Below are 18,072 nucleotides of genomic sequence, written 5' to 3'. Positions count from 1 at the left end.
ACATTACCCAAATAGTGAACATTGTACCCAGTAGGCCATTTTAAAATTTTTGTCTGTATTTTTTTGAGACAGGGTCTCACTCTGTTGCCCAGGCTGGAGTGCAGTGGTGTGATCATGGCTCACTGCAACCTTGACTTCCTGGGCTCGAGTGATCCTCTTACCTCAGCCTCCTGTGTAGCTGGGACTACAGGCATGCACCACCATTCCCAGCTAATTTTTGTATATATATATATATATATATATTTTTTTTTTTTACAGAGTTGTGGTTTCACCATGTTTCCCAGGCTGGTCCAAACTCTTGGGCTCAAGCAGGAGTTGAGCTCAAGAAGGCTCAATCTTCCTGCCTTGGCCTCCCAAAGTGCTAGGATTATAGATGTGAGCCTCTGCACCCAGCCCAACAGGTAATTTTTAAAATCCTTACCCTCCTCCCAGCCCTCCTCCTTTTGGAGTCCTCAGTGTCTATTATTTCCATTTTTATGTCTGTGAGTTTAGCTGTTACTTATAAGTCAAAACATGCAGTATTTGATTTTCTGTTTCTGAGTTATTTCATTTAGGATAATGGCCTCTAACTCTATCTATGATGCTGCAAAGAACATGATTTCAGTTTTTTTATGACTGCATAGTATTCTATGGTGTGTATATCCCATATTTTCTTTATCCGATCATCTGCTGATGGACACTTAGGTTGATTCCATGACATTGCTATTGTGAACAGTGCTGTGACAAACACGAGTGCAGTTATCTTTTTTTTTTTTTTCAATTTGGGAGCAGGTACTGTTTATTAACCAACAAGCTTAGAAAAATAATAATGGTAGACACCTTAGTTCAGTCTTCTAGTAAGACTGTTGATCTGGTCCTCCCTGTTGCCAGCATCTCCACTACTACAAAATGGGTGGTCTTTTTCTTCATTCCGCCTCATGGACAAGATAATTTGAAGGGCCACAGGAAGTTATTTGCTTCTTTGAAGCGTTTTCCAACAGTATAGATCTCATGAATCAGCTCCTCCATGCAGATGATGCTATATTTACCAAGAGATCGAGCAATCAAAGTGTCATCTGTCAAAGCAACTCACTTCTTATTGATTTTGCCATAACTACGCTTGTAAATTAGTTCATTTACCTACTCCAGATTTGGGTACGCCCATGCAATATGTGGCTCTACAATCCTCAGCATGTTAACTGAAGCCTTGTTGAGCTTCACAAAGGTTTCACTGAAGATTTGACGAAGGCGAAGAAGCTGTAATGCCTTTCGGACCTTTGGGCTCACACCATTGGTACCTCTGATCCTGATGACAAACGTCAATTTGGGTTCTGCAGGTACACAGAAGTTGCCAGCTTTTCTTGCCATCCTTGCCATTTGAATTTCAGTTCTGTGCAACTGCCTGTATTCCTTGTAATAGTGCTTTGCTTTTTTTATAGATAAGCTTCCTCCTTGCCTTTTGAAGCATCTTTTGGGCAAACTTCTTTCTCAGGTGCTTGATCTTCAGCTCTGTGAAATTCTTTCTCTTTTTCTTAAGGGCTTCTGGCACAGCAGAAACGTTCTTCTTCTTCTCTTCTACACCCTCCATGGTTCTAGCCTGAAAAAGAGCGGTATCTTTTTAATATAACAATTTCTTTTCCTTTGGGTAGATGCCCAGTATTGAGATTGCTGGGTCAAATGGTAATTTTACTTTCAGTTCTTCAAGAAATCTCCATACAGTTTTTCATAGAGGTTGTAGTAATTTACTTTCCCACCGACAATGTATAAGGCTTCTGGATTTTAAAGCTCAAATGGATATGGGAGATGAGATCTTGAGCCCTTGTGTGGCAGGAAATTGGAATGGAGATCACTGAAAAAATCTGGGGCATTGAAAAGCTACACCTTTGGAGAAATTGATAGATAGAAAAAAGCTCACTCACTGGCAGATACACTATAGTGAGATTTATTTGTCTTCTCTTGAGTTCCGAGTGGGGGATAAATTTCCCCTTGAGAATGCATAACAATATTCATTGACAACACACTTTTTTGCACAAGTTTGAGATTCTAATGTATTCTACTTGCATGATCTTGGGAGCCATTAAACTGAAAAATGAACATGGCACTGGTTCTAGGCAAGTAATATCCTTGGAATGACCACAGAAGCAAATACAAAACTACCCTGGAGAGCTGAATAGACCCTTAACTCAGGCTGCTTGGTATTTGCACAGATAGAGCTCTACTAGAATTGAACTCAAAAACCAAAGTTACAAAACCCACAAGGAAACCATCTGCCATATCTAAGAGCCACTAGGCAAAAGAGACAGCAGGATTGGAGCCCCAAGAGCTTCCAGTAACAGAGCTATTAGTGAAGACCATGAAATGAGTATACCAAGAAAATCATCAAGGTTATCATAGAAGAAAGTGAGAATATTGGGAAAAATGAAGCAGGAGAACCAAAGGGACCTTGAAATGAAAAATGCGGTCATTGAAATTAAAGCTCAGTGGGCAGAGTAAAGAGTCAATTGGCCACAGTGGTGAGAACAGGACTGAACAGAAATGATTGCAATCAGTAGATGCTCCTAAATTTCTAGCAATCTCTCTTTGGGAAGCATTGAGGTGTTAGTTTCTTGGGAGGTGAAGAGGGTTTAGAACCATCTATGTTCATTTTTAGGTCAGCAAATAAATTTTTGAAAAATTAATAGACTTTATTTTTTAGAGCAGTTTTAAGTTCACAGGAAAATTGAGGGAAATACACAGAGAGTTGCCATATACCTCCATCCCTACACATGCACAACCTCTGCCACTATGGATTTGTGGCCCCAGATTGGTACATTTGTTACAATTGATGAACCTACACTGACACATCATTATCACTTAAAATCTACAGTTGACATTAGGATTCACTCTTGATGTTGTACATTATGTGAGTTTTGACAAATACATAATGACGTGTATCCATTAGGGTATCCTACAGAATAGTCTTAATGCCCTAAAAATCTTCTGGGTTCTGTTTATTCATCCTTCTCCTCCCTTAACTCCTGGCAACCATTGATCTTTTTATTGTCTTCATAGTTTGCCATTTTCAAATGTCATATTTTTGGAATCACAAATTTTCTGATTGGCTTCTTTCACTTAGAAATATTTAAGCTTCCTCCATGTCTGCCATAGCTTGATAGCTCATTTCTTTCTTTTTTTAAATTTTACTCTAAGTTGTTCCAGGATATGTGTGCAGAAGTTGCAGTTTTGTTACGTAAGTATACATGTGCCATGGTGGTTTACTGCACTATCTACCTGTCAAAGGTCCCTCAGACTCTTCGGTAATCTTGTTCTAGCCTGTGCAATTTACATGGGAAAGAGGCACTTTCTATTCTTCTATTTGCTGTACTCCTTTGTGGATTATTTCCAACAGAGGTCAGGGTTTTCTATTATTAAATATCGAAAGCGCTTAATGGGTGATATAAAGTCGTAGAAGCATTCCAAAGCCCAACTTATCAGCTAACCAGAGGCAGCTAATGGAAGTCTCCATCCACCAGTAAGTTTGATGCAGTGAGAAGGTGGTAGGTGGAGCTGAAAGAGAGAGGAAGACTGTAAAATTTCTTTGGCTTGAATAGGGCTCACCTACAGTGGTGTAACTAGTAAGACAGGTTCCCTGATGCAAAGCATAATTGGTACCTCTTGCATGTAACCAATAGAGCAGCCCTCCTTTTCTAGCTGGGAAAGTGGGTTTAGCTAAGAAAGGATGAGGTTTCCTGGATGGAGGGAGTAGGAAGAAAGTGAATTTTTCCTTTTTGGTGGTGTGGTGTAAATTTGCCAAAGAAAACACTATAGACCTCACAGTGTTGTAGATCTGAGCAAGGTTACTTGTGTTACCCTAAGCTTTTCTTACTTCCCTGTCCTCCCTACTTCCTCCCCTTTTCCCATCCCACTTCCAGCTGTTTTCCTGGCAGTCTGTGTGCAATGGTGGTGGCCAGTGTTGCTACTGTCTGGAGACGTCTGCTGGAAGATCCATAAGATGATGGATTTCTTATCTTTGACTTCCACAGATGACCTCTTGTCTTGGACACAGGTGTGCCAGTCACACACAGCCCAGGAGCCTTGCTGAAGTGGATCATGTGCATTACCTTAGAACCACCATTGCCCTTCAACATTCTCTTTATAGGGGATAGAAGAAACTATTTTTATTTGTTCAAGGCAACATGGTTCCTGAAGCTATACTGCTCTTAGGTTCTGGATAGACTGCTATAGCAATGTTTCCTTGTCTACCAGGAACAAAAGGTTGGGCACAGGGTCCAGGAGAGGAGCATAAGAAAACTTTGATATCTACCAGGTAAGGCTCTACAATGGAAGCATAGGATTTCAGGATTTTTACAATGACTGCTTTAAGTTCTCTCATTTTACAGATTAGAAATGAAAGTAAATGACTTAGTTGTTCAAGGTTACGGAGCTAGTGGCAGAGCCAGAACCTGATCCTAGGTCTTTTGATGGGAACTCCTTCGTTTTAATGATAGATCATGTATGGCTTACCTCTTGAAACCCTAGATTCAATGCTGCATGATGGCTGCCAGAAAAATGCCAGTCCTTCTGGGTGAGTTCAATAGAGAGGGGAGATGGTAACTAACCACTTATCCGATATCTATTTTCCTTTCTTTATTATTAGCAAAATTCCAGCTAAAAGATGATGATGCATCCACTAAGAAACTACATTTACCAGGGTTTTTTTTTCCAGATGGGATGACCATGTGACACAATTCTGGGTAATGAGATGTAGGTGACATCACTGGGTGGAATTGCTGAGAAGGTTCCCTTACAGCAGGGAAGACGCAGCGAATATGCCATTTCTCTTTAACCCTCTTCTTTTTGCCTAGAATTTGGATGACATATTAGAGGCAGAATAATCTTCCAGTCACCATTAGGTCAAGAGAATCGCAAGGGTTTGGCTTGAGCTTGAGCCAAATCTCATGCAATTCTCTTGGTCTAATGGTGACTGGAAGACAAAATTGTACTCAGAGCTGCTGAACTAATATCAGCAACTGCCTACTTTCTGAGTTGATTAAGCTACTATAAATTGAGCTTCCTATTGTTTGTCAAACATATTCCTCTGATAGAGCAAAAAAAAGTGTACATATACCTTTGTTCCCCCCATAGCCTTTTACATTATTAAGTAGTATTACTTGTATTAGTAAACTGATTATTAGAGAGTAAGCTTGTTTATGTTACCAGAGGATTTTTCCTATTACCAAAAGATTACAGGGATCACACAAAAGATCTTTCAGTTGCATTTTTTTTAAGTGCTTGTTTATTGATCATTTCATACTATCAGAGAAAAAACTAAAAGCAGAGTTGTTCCATGCTATTGTTCATTAAGAATCAATCAGAAACAACAATAAAACAAATCTGAAAGTATAATGATCAAAAGAAGACATTCATATTACTAGTTAATTTTTTTTTAGAAACCAGGCAGAAAACTCAAATGTTATGTGCCCTGGTTCAATGCCAGACACCTGGCTACCCTAGTACAGTAGACTTGAATACATTTATTTCTCAACATGTGTCATTCTTTCTACGAAACCTACTCCAAGAATTTTCTCCCCATTTCTGTTAAAAGCTCCTGTATCCTCCTGGACATCCAACTTGAAATTGCCATTGTCCTTTCTCCCCCCTCTGCAACATTCAATCAGTTTTCAAATCTTGGGTAGGTTGGGAATATGGAGAAAAGGATCCAAAAATGGATTTATCCAGTTATTCTCTGTAACCTCAATTTCATATGCTCTTTGGTGTGACCACTCATTAGCTGCTTGCATGGGAAATATCAATTTGTATGATGGTGACATTTGAGGCTTATGTGATTGCTTTGATCTATTAGTTTTGGAGACCAAACACCCCAATTACAGCCAACAGAACACTTTTAATTGGGACACAGAGGTAAAAGGACTTTCTGTTGCCATAGTTTCAGAGGCACATATGTGGTCAGCTGCCTAATGCTGGATTTATTTTCAGACATAAGATATGATTGATGGTGAGCTCTGGTGACTCAGGGACATCTGCTGTTCTGGTAGGAGTAGAGTGTGGCCCTGAAGCTCAGCTAAAACCAGTCTTAGGCAGAGCACATTCTGTAATGGTGCTGCTTTCAATGCATTTAGTTTTCTATCCTTAGGTCCACATCTGAAGAGGAAATATTAACCTACCCACTAATGAGTACTTTGCCAATAGACTATTGTTCTGAGTGGCAGGGAAAAAAGAAAAGAAAAGAAAAAGGGGCAGTGTGAATTTCTAAGGAAGTTAGTGACTTCAGCACTGGGATCTAGTTCCTATCCTTGGAGAATCTCATGGAAATGGCCATGGGTATAAAGGAAGGAGAAATCTGCATAGGACGTGAGAAATGTTTATAGACACATATGCCAGAAACCATAGCCTGTCTGCTAAATATGGATCTAAAGAAGGACTGATTGGATTCATGACTTCTTTTATACTTAAAACCAGTGTGTCTGGGAGGTGAGCAGGAGATATTTTGCCAGAATTCAGACATCTTTGCATTCTGAGGGATGCCAACTGGAGGCAAGAGTGGGCAGCAGCCAGTCAGAGAGAAATGTCTGGATCATGCAAGAAGCCCATTAAGTGTTCTATGCCAGTGTGGTGCCTACTTACAGACTGCACTTGGCACAGATGTTTCTGCCAGACAACGCATGGGGGCACTCCCCGGCTGACTCTTGGCTACCACTCTAGCATGGCAAATAAATTTGTAAACACAGAGATTAAACCTCTGCAGTAGTGTCCTATAGCTTCAGCTTCCTCCCTCGGGCTGCTGGATCTCTGCAATTCTGCAGTTAATTTAAACTGTTCTCTTTTCCCTTCATCAAAATTACACAGGTCACATTCTTTAACTATAATGCTATTAATAAATAAAAGTGGAAATAAAACTGCTACCGCTTGAAAACGAAAAACAAAACAAATGCAGAACATTCACCTAAACAATTCTTAGGTCAAGGAATAATTAAGAAGTACACTTGCACTTTGGGAGGCTGAGGCAGGTGGATTGCTTGAGGTCAGGAGTTCAAGACCAGCCTGGCCAACATGGTGAAACCCTGTCTCTACTAAAAATACAAAAATTAGTGGGGTGTGGTGGTGCACACCTGTAATCCCAGCTACTTGGAAGGCTGAGGCATGAGAATTGCTTGAACCCGGGAGGTGGAGGTTGTAGTGAGCCAAGATTGTGCCACTGCACTTCAGCCTGGATGACAGAGCAAGACTCTGTCTTAGGAAAAAAAAAGTACATTTGGAGTCTAGTTAGACAATAATGGCATTGAGGACGCTAGATATCCAGCGTTATAGGATATGACCAAAATTGGACTCAGGGAAAATGCATGACCTTAAATACCTTTATTTTTAAACAAGGCATATAAACTGCATACAAAAATTTAATTCAGTAATTAAAAAAACAAATATGCTTAATGTAAAGCAAATAAAGATTATGACAACTTTAAAAAATAAAAGAAAGTAATATAATAGACCAGGTGCTAGCAATTCAAATCAAGAATTGAGAGAAAACATAAGCACACAACATGAGGAATTAGAAAGAAGATATAACAATAGATATTTAAGGGAAGGATAAAATTCTACTACATAATAACAAATTTGAAAATATCAAAAGAATGGATGATTTTCTGACAGAATATAAATGATCATAATTGATTCAGGAAGAAGTGGAAAGTATGAATAGCCCATTAACTGGGGAAGGAAATTTAAAAGTCTGTGGTATAGATACAAGGCTTCAGCTCAGCTATTTGAGAGACATCTGGGTTTCAAATAAGCCTTTTAAAACGTTGTATTACTGGAAATTCATGGGTAATCTATTGCACGCTTTCATTTGCTGGACATGTGCAGCCAAATGGAACAGTGTTTTCCTTTGTGTTCACTGTTCACTTATTCCCCCGTTTTCCATTTATTCCAAATTGCCAGTGGTGTGCTGGTTGCAAGATACCCCAAACACTCCAGAGATAGAATTGTGGAGTAGGATCTCATGAGTAGGAGAAAATTATGCCACTCTGAAAAGCTGGGTTCTTTTGATTGGCAAAAGATCAACTCATCAGGCCCCCGCCTCTACACAAAGACTGTGAATAATCAATCTCAGTTCTTTAGGATTTTCAGTCACGCTTAATTGGAAGAGGGTACCATGCGGGGCCGGGCCGGCATCTCATTTCTGTAATCCCAGCACTTTGGGAGGCTGAGGCAGGAGGATCACCTGAGCCCAGGAGTTTGAGACCAGAGCATCACAATGAGATCCTCTCTTTACAAAAAAGAAAAATAATTAGCTGAGCATGGGGGACCCAGCTACTCGGGAAGCTGAGGTGGGAGGATTGCTTGAGCCCAGGAGTTTGGGGTTATAAGGAGTTATGATTGTGCCATTGCACTGCAACCTGGGCAACATAGCAAGACCCTGTTGAGAGAAAGAAAGAAAGAAAAAGAGAGAGAGAGAGAGAGAGGAAGAAAGAAAGAACAATGGGAGCAGTGGAGAGGGTGACTCAGGGTATGATGTGAAAGCTCTGATTGGACCGGGGCCCAATTTCTTTGTCCTATAGGGGAGGGTCCCTTAACACCTTGTCCTGCCTCCATCTCCTGCTGTGCACCATGAGTCCAGGTCTTCCTGTCAGGCATTGCCGATGAAAGTCTCTGAGTCCTGTGATGTTTATACACCAACCCACGAACCCCACCTCCCAGTGGAAGTGAAACTTGATAAACTCTTAGGTGCTTGGGTCCTGGAAGACTTAAAGAAAGTTGAAAGTCGAGTCCTCTGGATAACTAAAGAAGGAGGAAAGAGGGAAACTTACAAGTAGTGAGATCCTTTATCGTGAGAAGGAATAGGCCTATGTGTAATGATTCTGAATGACGGGGGCTACATTTTAGCCCCTTCTTCACCTGTTTCTTCAAGATCTTGAGGAAGTTGCTGGGCCTGTCTAAGCCTTAGTTTTATTTTCAAAACAAGAATCTCCTGTACCCTTCAAGATCTGACATTTTCTGATTTTTCTGCAAGTTCTGAAGACAAGGACCCTTGCCTACTATTGACAGGCAAGAGTTGGTGCTCTGTTGTTACATAAAAGCATCTGTTTTCCTCTCTGGTTGGTTCTTAGTTCTGGTCTCCTTTCCCTGCTGATGGATTTCTTGTCTCTCTGCTGGAATCCCCTTCCATTTATTCCTTCTTCAATTCTTCCTTCTTTGTCTCCCAACTGACAAATGATGGAGAAACAGGCCTGTGGCAGGAACGAGAGCTGGCTGTGCCAGAAGGAGGCTCTGCTCAAATCACTGCAAAGTTCTTAAACTGCGTGCCTGTGAAAGTATTGATTCTGATTTTATTTTCTCCTTTTGGTTAGGAGTCTTGATGGAACTGCAGGTAGCCGCGATTACCACGGGCTGACTCCTATTAAGTCCCAAACATACTTTCCTGAAATTTCTACTCTGTCAATACTACCTAGTTTCAATGAAAAGAGAAAGGTTACAAATTTTATATATAAAAGTGGGTATTGAAAAATTCCTCTGGTCAACTCCAGGTCAGCATCCAATTCACGGCACTTGATAAGAGTGATTCTTTCAGACAGAGACTTTTTTTTTTTCTTTTTCAGCCCATGAAGTGACTTTCACGAGCTCTGGGGCCAGCTGGGATGACAGCATGAAAACTCTTCTTTGTATAAAAAGCTGATGGGGGTGAGAAGAGGCAGCCAGGTCTGTCCGCGTCTGGCTGGGTTTGGAGGGAGGAAGAGGCTGGTAGTGCTGTGGTCCTATGGACACTCAGGTAGGGACTGCCAGATGCCTGGAGGGACTCCACTTGCTGTTCCCTCCTCTGTTCTCTTCAAATGCCAGAAGACAACAAACCTTCATGAAATCCCTCCTAGCTAATGGTCATACAAACTTCATTTCATTTCATTCATCCAATAACTGTTGAGTATATACTACAAGCCAGGTGAAGGGCATACAGTGGGGATTCATCTGTGTCGGGAAGCTTAATTTTTTTTAAAATTTTATTTTTCCATAAGTTATTGGGATACAGGTGGTATTTGGTTACATGAATAAGTTCTTTAGTGGGGATTTGTGAGAACCTGGTGCACCCGTCACCTGAGCAGTATAAACTGCACCATATTTGTTGTCTTTCATCCCTCACCTCCCTCCCACTCTTCCCCTCCAAGTCTCCAAAGTCCATTGATCATTCTTATGCCTTTAGGAATTTAATTTTTACAACAACCCCATGTTAAATATTATTATCTCTAAGACTTGGATTGTTTCCTTGTTGCAAAGCTTATGAGAACTTGACTTCTGGAGTAAGATGTGCTAGTCTGGGTCCTTCAAGAGGCAAACATCAAGATGAATTAGGCATGCAAGGATTCATTGGGAAAGATGAATTTCCTGATGAGGGAAAATGGGAAAGGAGACAGAGAAGTCCAGGAGAGGCATCAGACTGCTGCAGGTTTGGCCCCTGAGAGAGAGAGAGATGGAAGGAAGCCATGTAGACAGGATAGCAGGAAGGAAGGAAGGAAGGAAGGAAGGAAGGAAGGAAGGAAGGAAGGAAGGAGGAAGGAAGGAAGGAAGGAAGGAGGAAGGAAGGAAGGAAGGAAGGAAGGAAGGAAGGAAGGAAGGAAGGAAGGAAGGGAAGAACTGCAGAATAGCTTTAAGGAGCCACGCTGATGGAGAATCTAGAGCCAAATTCATATGTAAGAAAAGTCTCGCATCTCCCCAGAACAGCACCCCTGCTGTGCTCAGTCATTGGCCCAGGGCAGCCCCTGGGACATGTGGCTTTATGTGAAAGCAGCAGTGGATATCAGAGTGCATCAGGGCTGTGGGCCTGTTACCCTTCCAGCATGGAGGACCTGAGAGACACTGCTACGGTGCCAATCTCTGTTTTGCTGAGGCAGGAGAATAGGGTTTGGAGGCAGAAACAGAAGACCGATTCATGCTGATTTCCTAGAACTAAATTGAAAGGAAAACCCCAACCTTCCATGCCTCAGTAACAAAAGGATGAGGCTACTCTCTTTGCAAACCACCCCCTTTTCGGCGCGGCAGATGGAAAATTGAAAGTACCTCTGATTGGTTGCTTTCCACAGCCAGACTGCTTGGAGGCCAAGACTTCCTTTGCAGAGGAGTGCAACTTTGTAACTTCACTTCAGCCTCTGATTGGTTGCTTTCCGTAACCAATTAGACATTTGCATCGCAGCCTAACTTTTATAGCTTCACTTCAGCCTCTGATTGGTTGCAGAAAGCAACCTTTCTGCAAGCAATCAGACTGATTGCAGGCCACCACTTCATTTGCATGGGGTGTACACCAAGTTGCCACTGGGAAACCTCTAGTGGGTATTTGGACCCCAGAAGATTCTGTAGCTGGGGCCCTTGAGCTGCCACTCGGCCCGCTTCCACCCTGTGGAATGCACTTTCATTTCCAATAAATCTCTGCTTTCCTTGTTTCAATCTTTTCTTGCTCTGTGGTGTGTTTTGTCCAATTCTGTGTTCAAAATGCCAAGAACCTTGCAGTCGAGACCCTCTACAGTAACATTGCCATTCACTCTCCAGGTGATTGCGGCAAGTTAAGTAATTTCTCTTAGTCTCATTTTCCTCATCTTTAAGATAATTCATCTCTTAATCATGAAATTCAATGAAGGAATGAATGAGATAATGCATCTGAGAAAACTTTGTTCAGTGCTTGGCAATAGTAAGCTCTCGATGTATGCTAATTATTACTAGGTTTTGTTATATTGATGGTTCAAGCTTTAATTTGTTCAAATGACATGTTTCTTAGACCTAAATATAGAAAACAGGTTAGAGTGGAGCTTTCTGGTTGAAGGGCAGTGGAAAGCCCTGTCTGCTGGGCCTCCTCTACACTGCTACCCTAGCCCTTGGGGCATCTCTGAGGAAACCTGGGAATTGGAGAAACATAAGGAAGAATCACGTCATATACACATTTAGTGCAGGTGTATTTTTGAATTTTTAGGTTGATGGATTATTTTAAATGAATAATTTTATTTTATAATAATGATTTTAAAAAAGTATACCTTAAGTTCTGGGATATATGTGCAGAACGTGCAGGTTTGTTACATAGGTAGACATATGCCATGGTGGTTTGCTGCACCCATCAACCCATTATGTACATTAGGTATTTCTTCTAATGTTATCCCTCCCCAAGCCCCCCACCCCTTGACAGGCCCTGGTGTGTGATGCTCCCTGCCCTGTGTCCATGTGTTCTCATTGTTCAGCTCCCATTTATAAATAAGAACATGTGGTGGTTGGTTTTCTGTTGTGTTAGTTTGCTGAGAATGATGGTTTCCAGTTTCATCCATGTCCCTGCAAAGGATATGAACTCATCCTTTTTTATGGCTGCATAGTATTCCATGGTGTAAATGTGCCACATTTTCTTTATCCAGTCTATCATTCATGGGCATTTGGGTTGGTTCCAAGTCTTTGCTATTGTGAATAGTGCTGCAATAAACATACATGTGCATGTGTCTTTGTAGTAGCATGATTTATAACCCTTTGGGTATATACCCAGCAATGGGATTGCTGGGTCAAATGGTATCTCTGGTTCTAGACCCTTGAGGAGTCACCGCACTGCCTTCCACAATGGTTGAACTAATTTACACTCTCATCAACAGTGTAAAAGTGTACCTATTTCTCCACATTCTCTCCATTATTGCTTTTTAATTTTTATTAAAATTATTAAAAAATAATATAGAGTAAAATTGAGTAAAATTTTTGAGAGTGCACAGTTCTATGAGTTTTAACATATGCATAGATTTGTGTTACCACCACAACCATGGAAATACAGAACAGATTCCTCAATTACCCCTTTATCATTACACCCTCCCCAACTCTTAACCTCTGGCAACTACTTCTCTTTTCTCCATCACTATAATTTGTCTTTCTGAGAATATCCACTAGAAGGAATCATTCAGCCTTTTGGGTCTTGCTTCTTTTATTCAGCACAATGCCTTTAAGATCCATCTAAGTTGTGTGTATCAATAGTTGGTTCGCTTTATTGCTGAATAATAGTCCAATGTACAGATGTACCACAGTGTGCTTATCCATTTTCCTGCTAAACAAACTTTGGGTTGTTTCCAGTTTAAACAATACCTGACACAGTTGGGGGTGATCAGTAAATGGGAGCTGCTATTATGGAGGCTAGGAATGAAAGCCCACATTACAGCACACTCTATGGGGTTCTTCTATGTCTTCTTTCTTTTTAAACCCCACGGTTTGGTTTTCTACTGCAATTATTTTCCTGCTTATAAGTCGCTGAATGGAATGAGTCAAAATTCATTTCCTTTGGGCCTCAGTGGCTAAGGCAGAGAGGCAGCTACCTGCTAACATCTTTTCTTTGTCAGTTTCTCACTCTCTGTCTCTCCCCAAGGTCAGATTCCACCTCTGCCCCACCCACCCCAGGTGATAAGCAATGGCTTCAGGACTGAAGTGTATCATTGACTGTGACTAAATGCACACCTAGGACTATAGCTTGATTCACTTAACTTTCTCTCCCAGACTCTTCTACTTTATATTCTTAAGCCACTCATGACAGCATGCCCTTTTATCCATCCCAGCTGACATTTTTCAAGCAGTTTAGCAACTCTCACCTCATTCTTTATTTAGCAACTTCATTATTTCAGTCCCAAGCTGTTAAACATTCATCTTCACTAATATCAACATTATTAGGATTTGTTTGAGTAATGAAGACACAATGCTATTTAAATTGCAACTGGAGTCTGAGGAAAGTAGAGCTGGTTAAATTGAAGGCCTTCCATTCTGTTGAGCCTTCCAGGGGTTCGGTCTGGCTATTCAAAGGCAGTCTGGAGCAGAGGTTGTCTTTGGGAGCTGGGGAGAGTGGAAAGACTCTACCTAACTGAGGGAGATGAATTTAGAATTTCTAGGGAGCAATTCAAGAGGGCAAGAGTCAGGAGGAATAAAGGAAGGCAAAGCATGAGAGAAGAGCCTACAGGATGGCACTAGGCTTAGAACCACATGACTAGGTAGCCAGTGAAACATTCCCATAGGTGGATCTTCTCTACTTCCCTGTGATACGGTATTCACACATTATTATGAGGTTAATGATGTGAACTATAAGTTAACCAGCTTTCCTTCCCTTGGGCTCTAACCGATTGAGACTAGATACTTGGATTCAAATGTGATAAGCTTGTTCTCCTAAGAACAAGGCTGTCTGGTGTTCAATTTGAAACTCTCCATAGAGACCTTTTCTATCCCTTCTGGTCCCTGGACTTCTTAATAATATCAAATATACACCCAAATGGCCCCTGAGAATGATTTCACCCTGGAAAACACAAGATCTCTTTCTCGCTTCTGTGTCAACAGGAAGTGGGGAAGAGACAGAATCTATGTTGGATGGAGACAAGATGAATACAATGACTTAATTTTACGAAAAGTGGTTTGGAGCCAGAGAGGGGCACTTCTCTCCTTGCTCCCACCACTTCTCCACCAAGAACCCACCTCAAGTTGGGAGAGCTTTATGCTCTGTGGGAGGTGGGATAAAGGGTATTACAGGATGAATTCTCTCCTTTCAAAATTTATATGTTGAAGCTCTAACTCCCACTACCTTAGACAAAGCCATTAGAAAGGTATTTAAGGTTAAACAGGGTCATGGTGGTGGGGCTATACTCCAGTAACTCTGGTGTGCTTGTAAGAAGAAAAAGAGACACCCGGATGCACGTGCACAGAGAAAAGTCCATGTGAGGACACAGCAAGAAGACAGATGTCTGCAAGTCTAGGGGAGAGGCCTCAGGAGAAACCAACCCTGCTGGTACCTTGGTCTTGGACTTCCAGTCCCCAGAACTGTGAGAAATAAATTTCTGTTGGTTAAGCCAACAAGTCTGTGGTATTTTGTTTTGTTTCTAGGCAGCCCTAGAAAATTAGTGCAATGGATTAGGTGATCTCATCTACATCTCAAGAGGCAGGGAGATCTCAGCTGTCATGTGGGATATCTTTGGTAAGAAACGATGTCTGTGGAACCAACTTAAATGCCTATCAGTGATAGACTGGATAAAGAAAATGTGGTACATATACACCATGGAATACTATGCAACCATAAAAAGAATGCGATCATGTCCTTTGGAGGGACATGGATGGATCTGGAAGCTGTTATCCTCAGCAAACTAACGCAAAGGAACAGAAAACTGAACACCACATGTTCTCACTATAAGTGGGAGCTGAATGATGAGAACATATGGACGTATGGGAGGGAGCAACACACTCTGGGGCCTGTTGGGGTTGGCATGGGTGGAGAGGAGAGGGACCTCCTTTCCTCTGGAGGGGAGGGAGGGAGAGCATCAGGAGGAATAGCTAATGAATGTTGGGCTTAATACCTAGGTGATGGGATGATCTGTGCAGCAAACCACCATGGCACACGTTTACCTGTGTAACAAACCTGCATATCATGCACATGTATCCCTGAACTTAAAATAAAAGTTGAAGAAGAAAAAAAATACAAAAACCCTCACAACGACACGCTACCATCTAAATTAAAAAAAACGATATCTGTATCCCACCTTATACACAGCATGAGACAGAGGCAGCTGAGGTATAGGGGCAAAGCACCAAGATTTAGAGACAGAAGACCTGGTTACTTCTGGGACAGATAGGTGACAGCAAACAAACAAACAAGACAACAAACAAAAACAAAAACAAACCAAAAGCAACCAAAAACCCACAAAAACAAAAAAAAACCCAAGACCAAAAACCAACCAAACAAAAAAACACTGTGTTTGGATCCTCGCCAACCTGTGACATTGGACAATGGTCTCTGTGAGCCCCACTTTCTTCCAGCAGCAACAGGATACCTGTGAAACTTGTCACAACTGCTTTACTGGCTTTGTAGACACAGAGAGTACACAAAAGGTCTTTATTACTTGGAAAGCATGATGGGTAAACTGATTGGCTTTTCTTGCCTCATTTATCTTTTATCCAGGATCTACTGGAATCATTTGGTTGTCGAACCAGGAATAGTGAAAAGCAAATGACGATTGTTGTAAAGATGACGAACTTTAGAAGTACCTCTGTCATCTCTTACAGAAGAAAAAATAAAAGATGTCTCCTGAAGAATGAAAAGCAGAAATCCCTTTTACTTCTAAAACGTGTCAGAAAACACACTGAGTTGTCACTAATAGAGAAAACTCAGTGTTTTTTCTGCTTTCATCAATAACTATGGCTTCTCTTGGCAAAAACTTTTCCAAAAAGAAGTTTTGAAAAATGTATCAAGATTCTTAAAAATATATTCATACTCTTTGACACAGTAGCTCCATTTATAACAATTTACCTTAAGGAAATAATTTAAAATGTAGAAAGCCATATGGTTAAGAGATTTCCTATAACTTTATTTACTATGATATAAATTTGGAAATATCCTAAACATTTAAAGTGAGGAGAATGGCTAAATAAGTCATACAACCACATAACGGGATATAATGTAATCATTAAAAAATACATAAAGGTATATATTTTTAAATGAGAATGGAAGAAGACAAAATTGGAAGGAAATACAACAGAACAATAGCTGTGTGGTTGGTAGTAGAATTATTTGTTTTTATTTAATGCTTTATACTTCTGTTCATACATTTCCATAGTGAACCTGCATTAGTTTTATAATCAGAAAAATATAAAATATGAAGCGAAGGTCAAATAGACAAGAGCCAGGCACGGTGACTCATGCCCATAATCCCAGCATTTTGGGAGGCCGAGGCGGGTGGATCACTTGAGGTCAGGAGTTCAAGACCAGCCTGGCCAACAAAATGAAACCCTATCTCTACTAAAAATACAAAAATTAGCCAGGCGTGGTTGTGTACACCTGTAGTCCTGGCTACTCGGGAGGCTGAAGCAGGAGAATTGCTTGAACCTGGAAGCAGAGGTTACAGTGAGCCGAGATGGCGCCACTGCCCTCCAGCCTGGGTGAGAGAGCGAGACTCTGTCTCAAAAAAAAAAAAAAAAAAAAAAAAAAAAGAAAGAAAGAAAAGGATGACAGTGTATAAATACTTTCCTCCCCTGTGACATAGAGATAATTCTGCCTACAATATCACACAGGAAGTGTGAAGTTCAAGTGAAGTATTATATGAAAACATTTGTTCTCACATTCCTCCTCAGCCCATAAGAGAACAAATGACGCTTTTGCCCAGTCAACAAGGAAGAAGTGAAAAGAGACCCTCTAGTTCTCCTTCCATTCTTCGCCTTTTTCTAATGAAGGGGCAGAGCTAGCCTGACTGGTGAAGCAGGGAAGCCATTGACATTATTAGCCTCGTTTGTCTACTGGTGGGTTTGTGTTTCCTTCTGGCCGCTTAGACTCAATTGGAGATTCCTAGCCCTGGCTTCACATTAGAATCAACTGGAGAACTTAAAAAAAATATTGACGCCTAGGCCCTACCTCCAGACTTCATTGGTCTTAGGTAAGCCCTGGGCAGCTGTGTTTTTTAAAGCTCCCAGGTGATTTTAGTGTGTCGTCATGGCTGAGAAACCCTGGATTGATGGAAGCAGGCCCTTTGCATGGCCAGTCTTTGAAGGGTGCACATACCAGGTAGGACCTGCCTCCTGCTTAACCAGTCAGGTCTTGGCTCTTCCTATTTATTTATTTATTTTTATTTTTCGAGATGGAGTTTCGCTCTTTGCTCATGCTGGAGTGCAATGGCACAATCTCGGCTCACTGCAACTTCTGCCTCCTGGGTTCAAGCGATTCTCCTGCCTCAGCCCCCCGAGTAGCTGGGATTACAGGCATGCGCCACCATGCCTGACTAATTTTGTATTTTTAGTAGAGGTGGGGGTTTTTCCATGTTGGTCAGGCTGGTCTCGAACTCCCAACCTCAGGTGATCCGCCCACCTCGGCCTCCCAAAGTGCTGGGATTACAGGCGTGAGCCACCGTGCCCAGCCCAGGTCTTGGCTCTTTCTGTTCCAGCTTCTTGGCCTGTGAATGCGGGAGGGAGAGCAGGCCAGCTGTTTCTTAGGGGCTAATTCTCTTCAGTTAGTAAGGCAGAGAGCAGAAAGCACATTTAGGACTTCATTCAAATCATGTTCTCCAATCTAGTTTTATCATTAATGAGGCTGATTTTACTCTGAGCCTTTTTTGATTCCATTCTCTACCAGTTAGAGCCCAG

The 18,072-nt window shown here is 41.4% G+C and overlaps 1 pseudogene; it reads right to left on the bottom strand.

Annotated features, from left to right (window-relative positions):
- Nucleotides 1-708: 708 nt before the first annotated feature.
- Nucleotides 709-6,817, bottom strand: LOC110741609 (annotated as a pseudogene).
- Between the last annotated feature and the right edge of the window lie 11,255 nt (nucleotides 6,818-18,072).

Source organism: Papio anubis, chromosome 17 (assembly GCF_008728515.1).
Source record: "Papio anubis isolate 15944 chromosome 17, Panubis1.0, whole genome shotgun sequence".
Lineage (NCBI taxonomy): Eukaryota > Metazoa > Chordata > Mammalia > Primates > Cercopithecidae > Papio > Papio anubis.
Note: the sequence above shows the minus strand (reverse complement) of the source record. Positions and strands in the feature narration are given on the sequence as shown.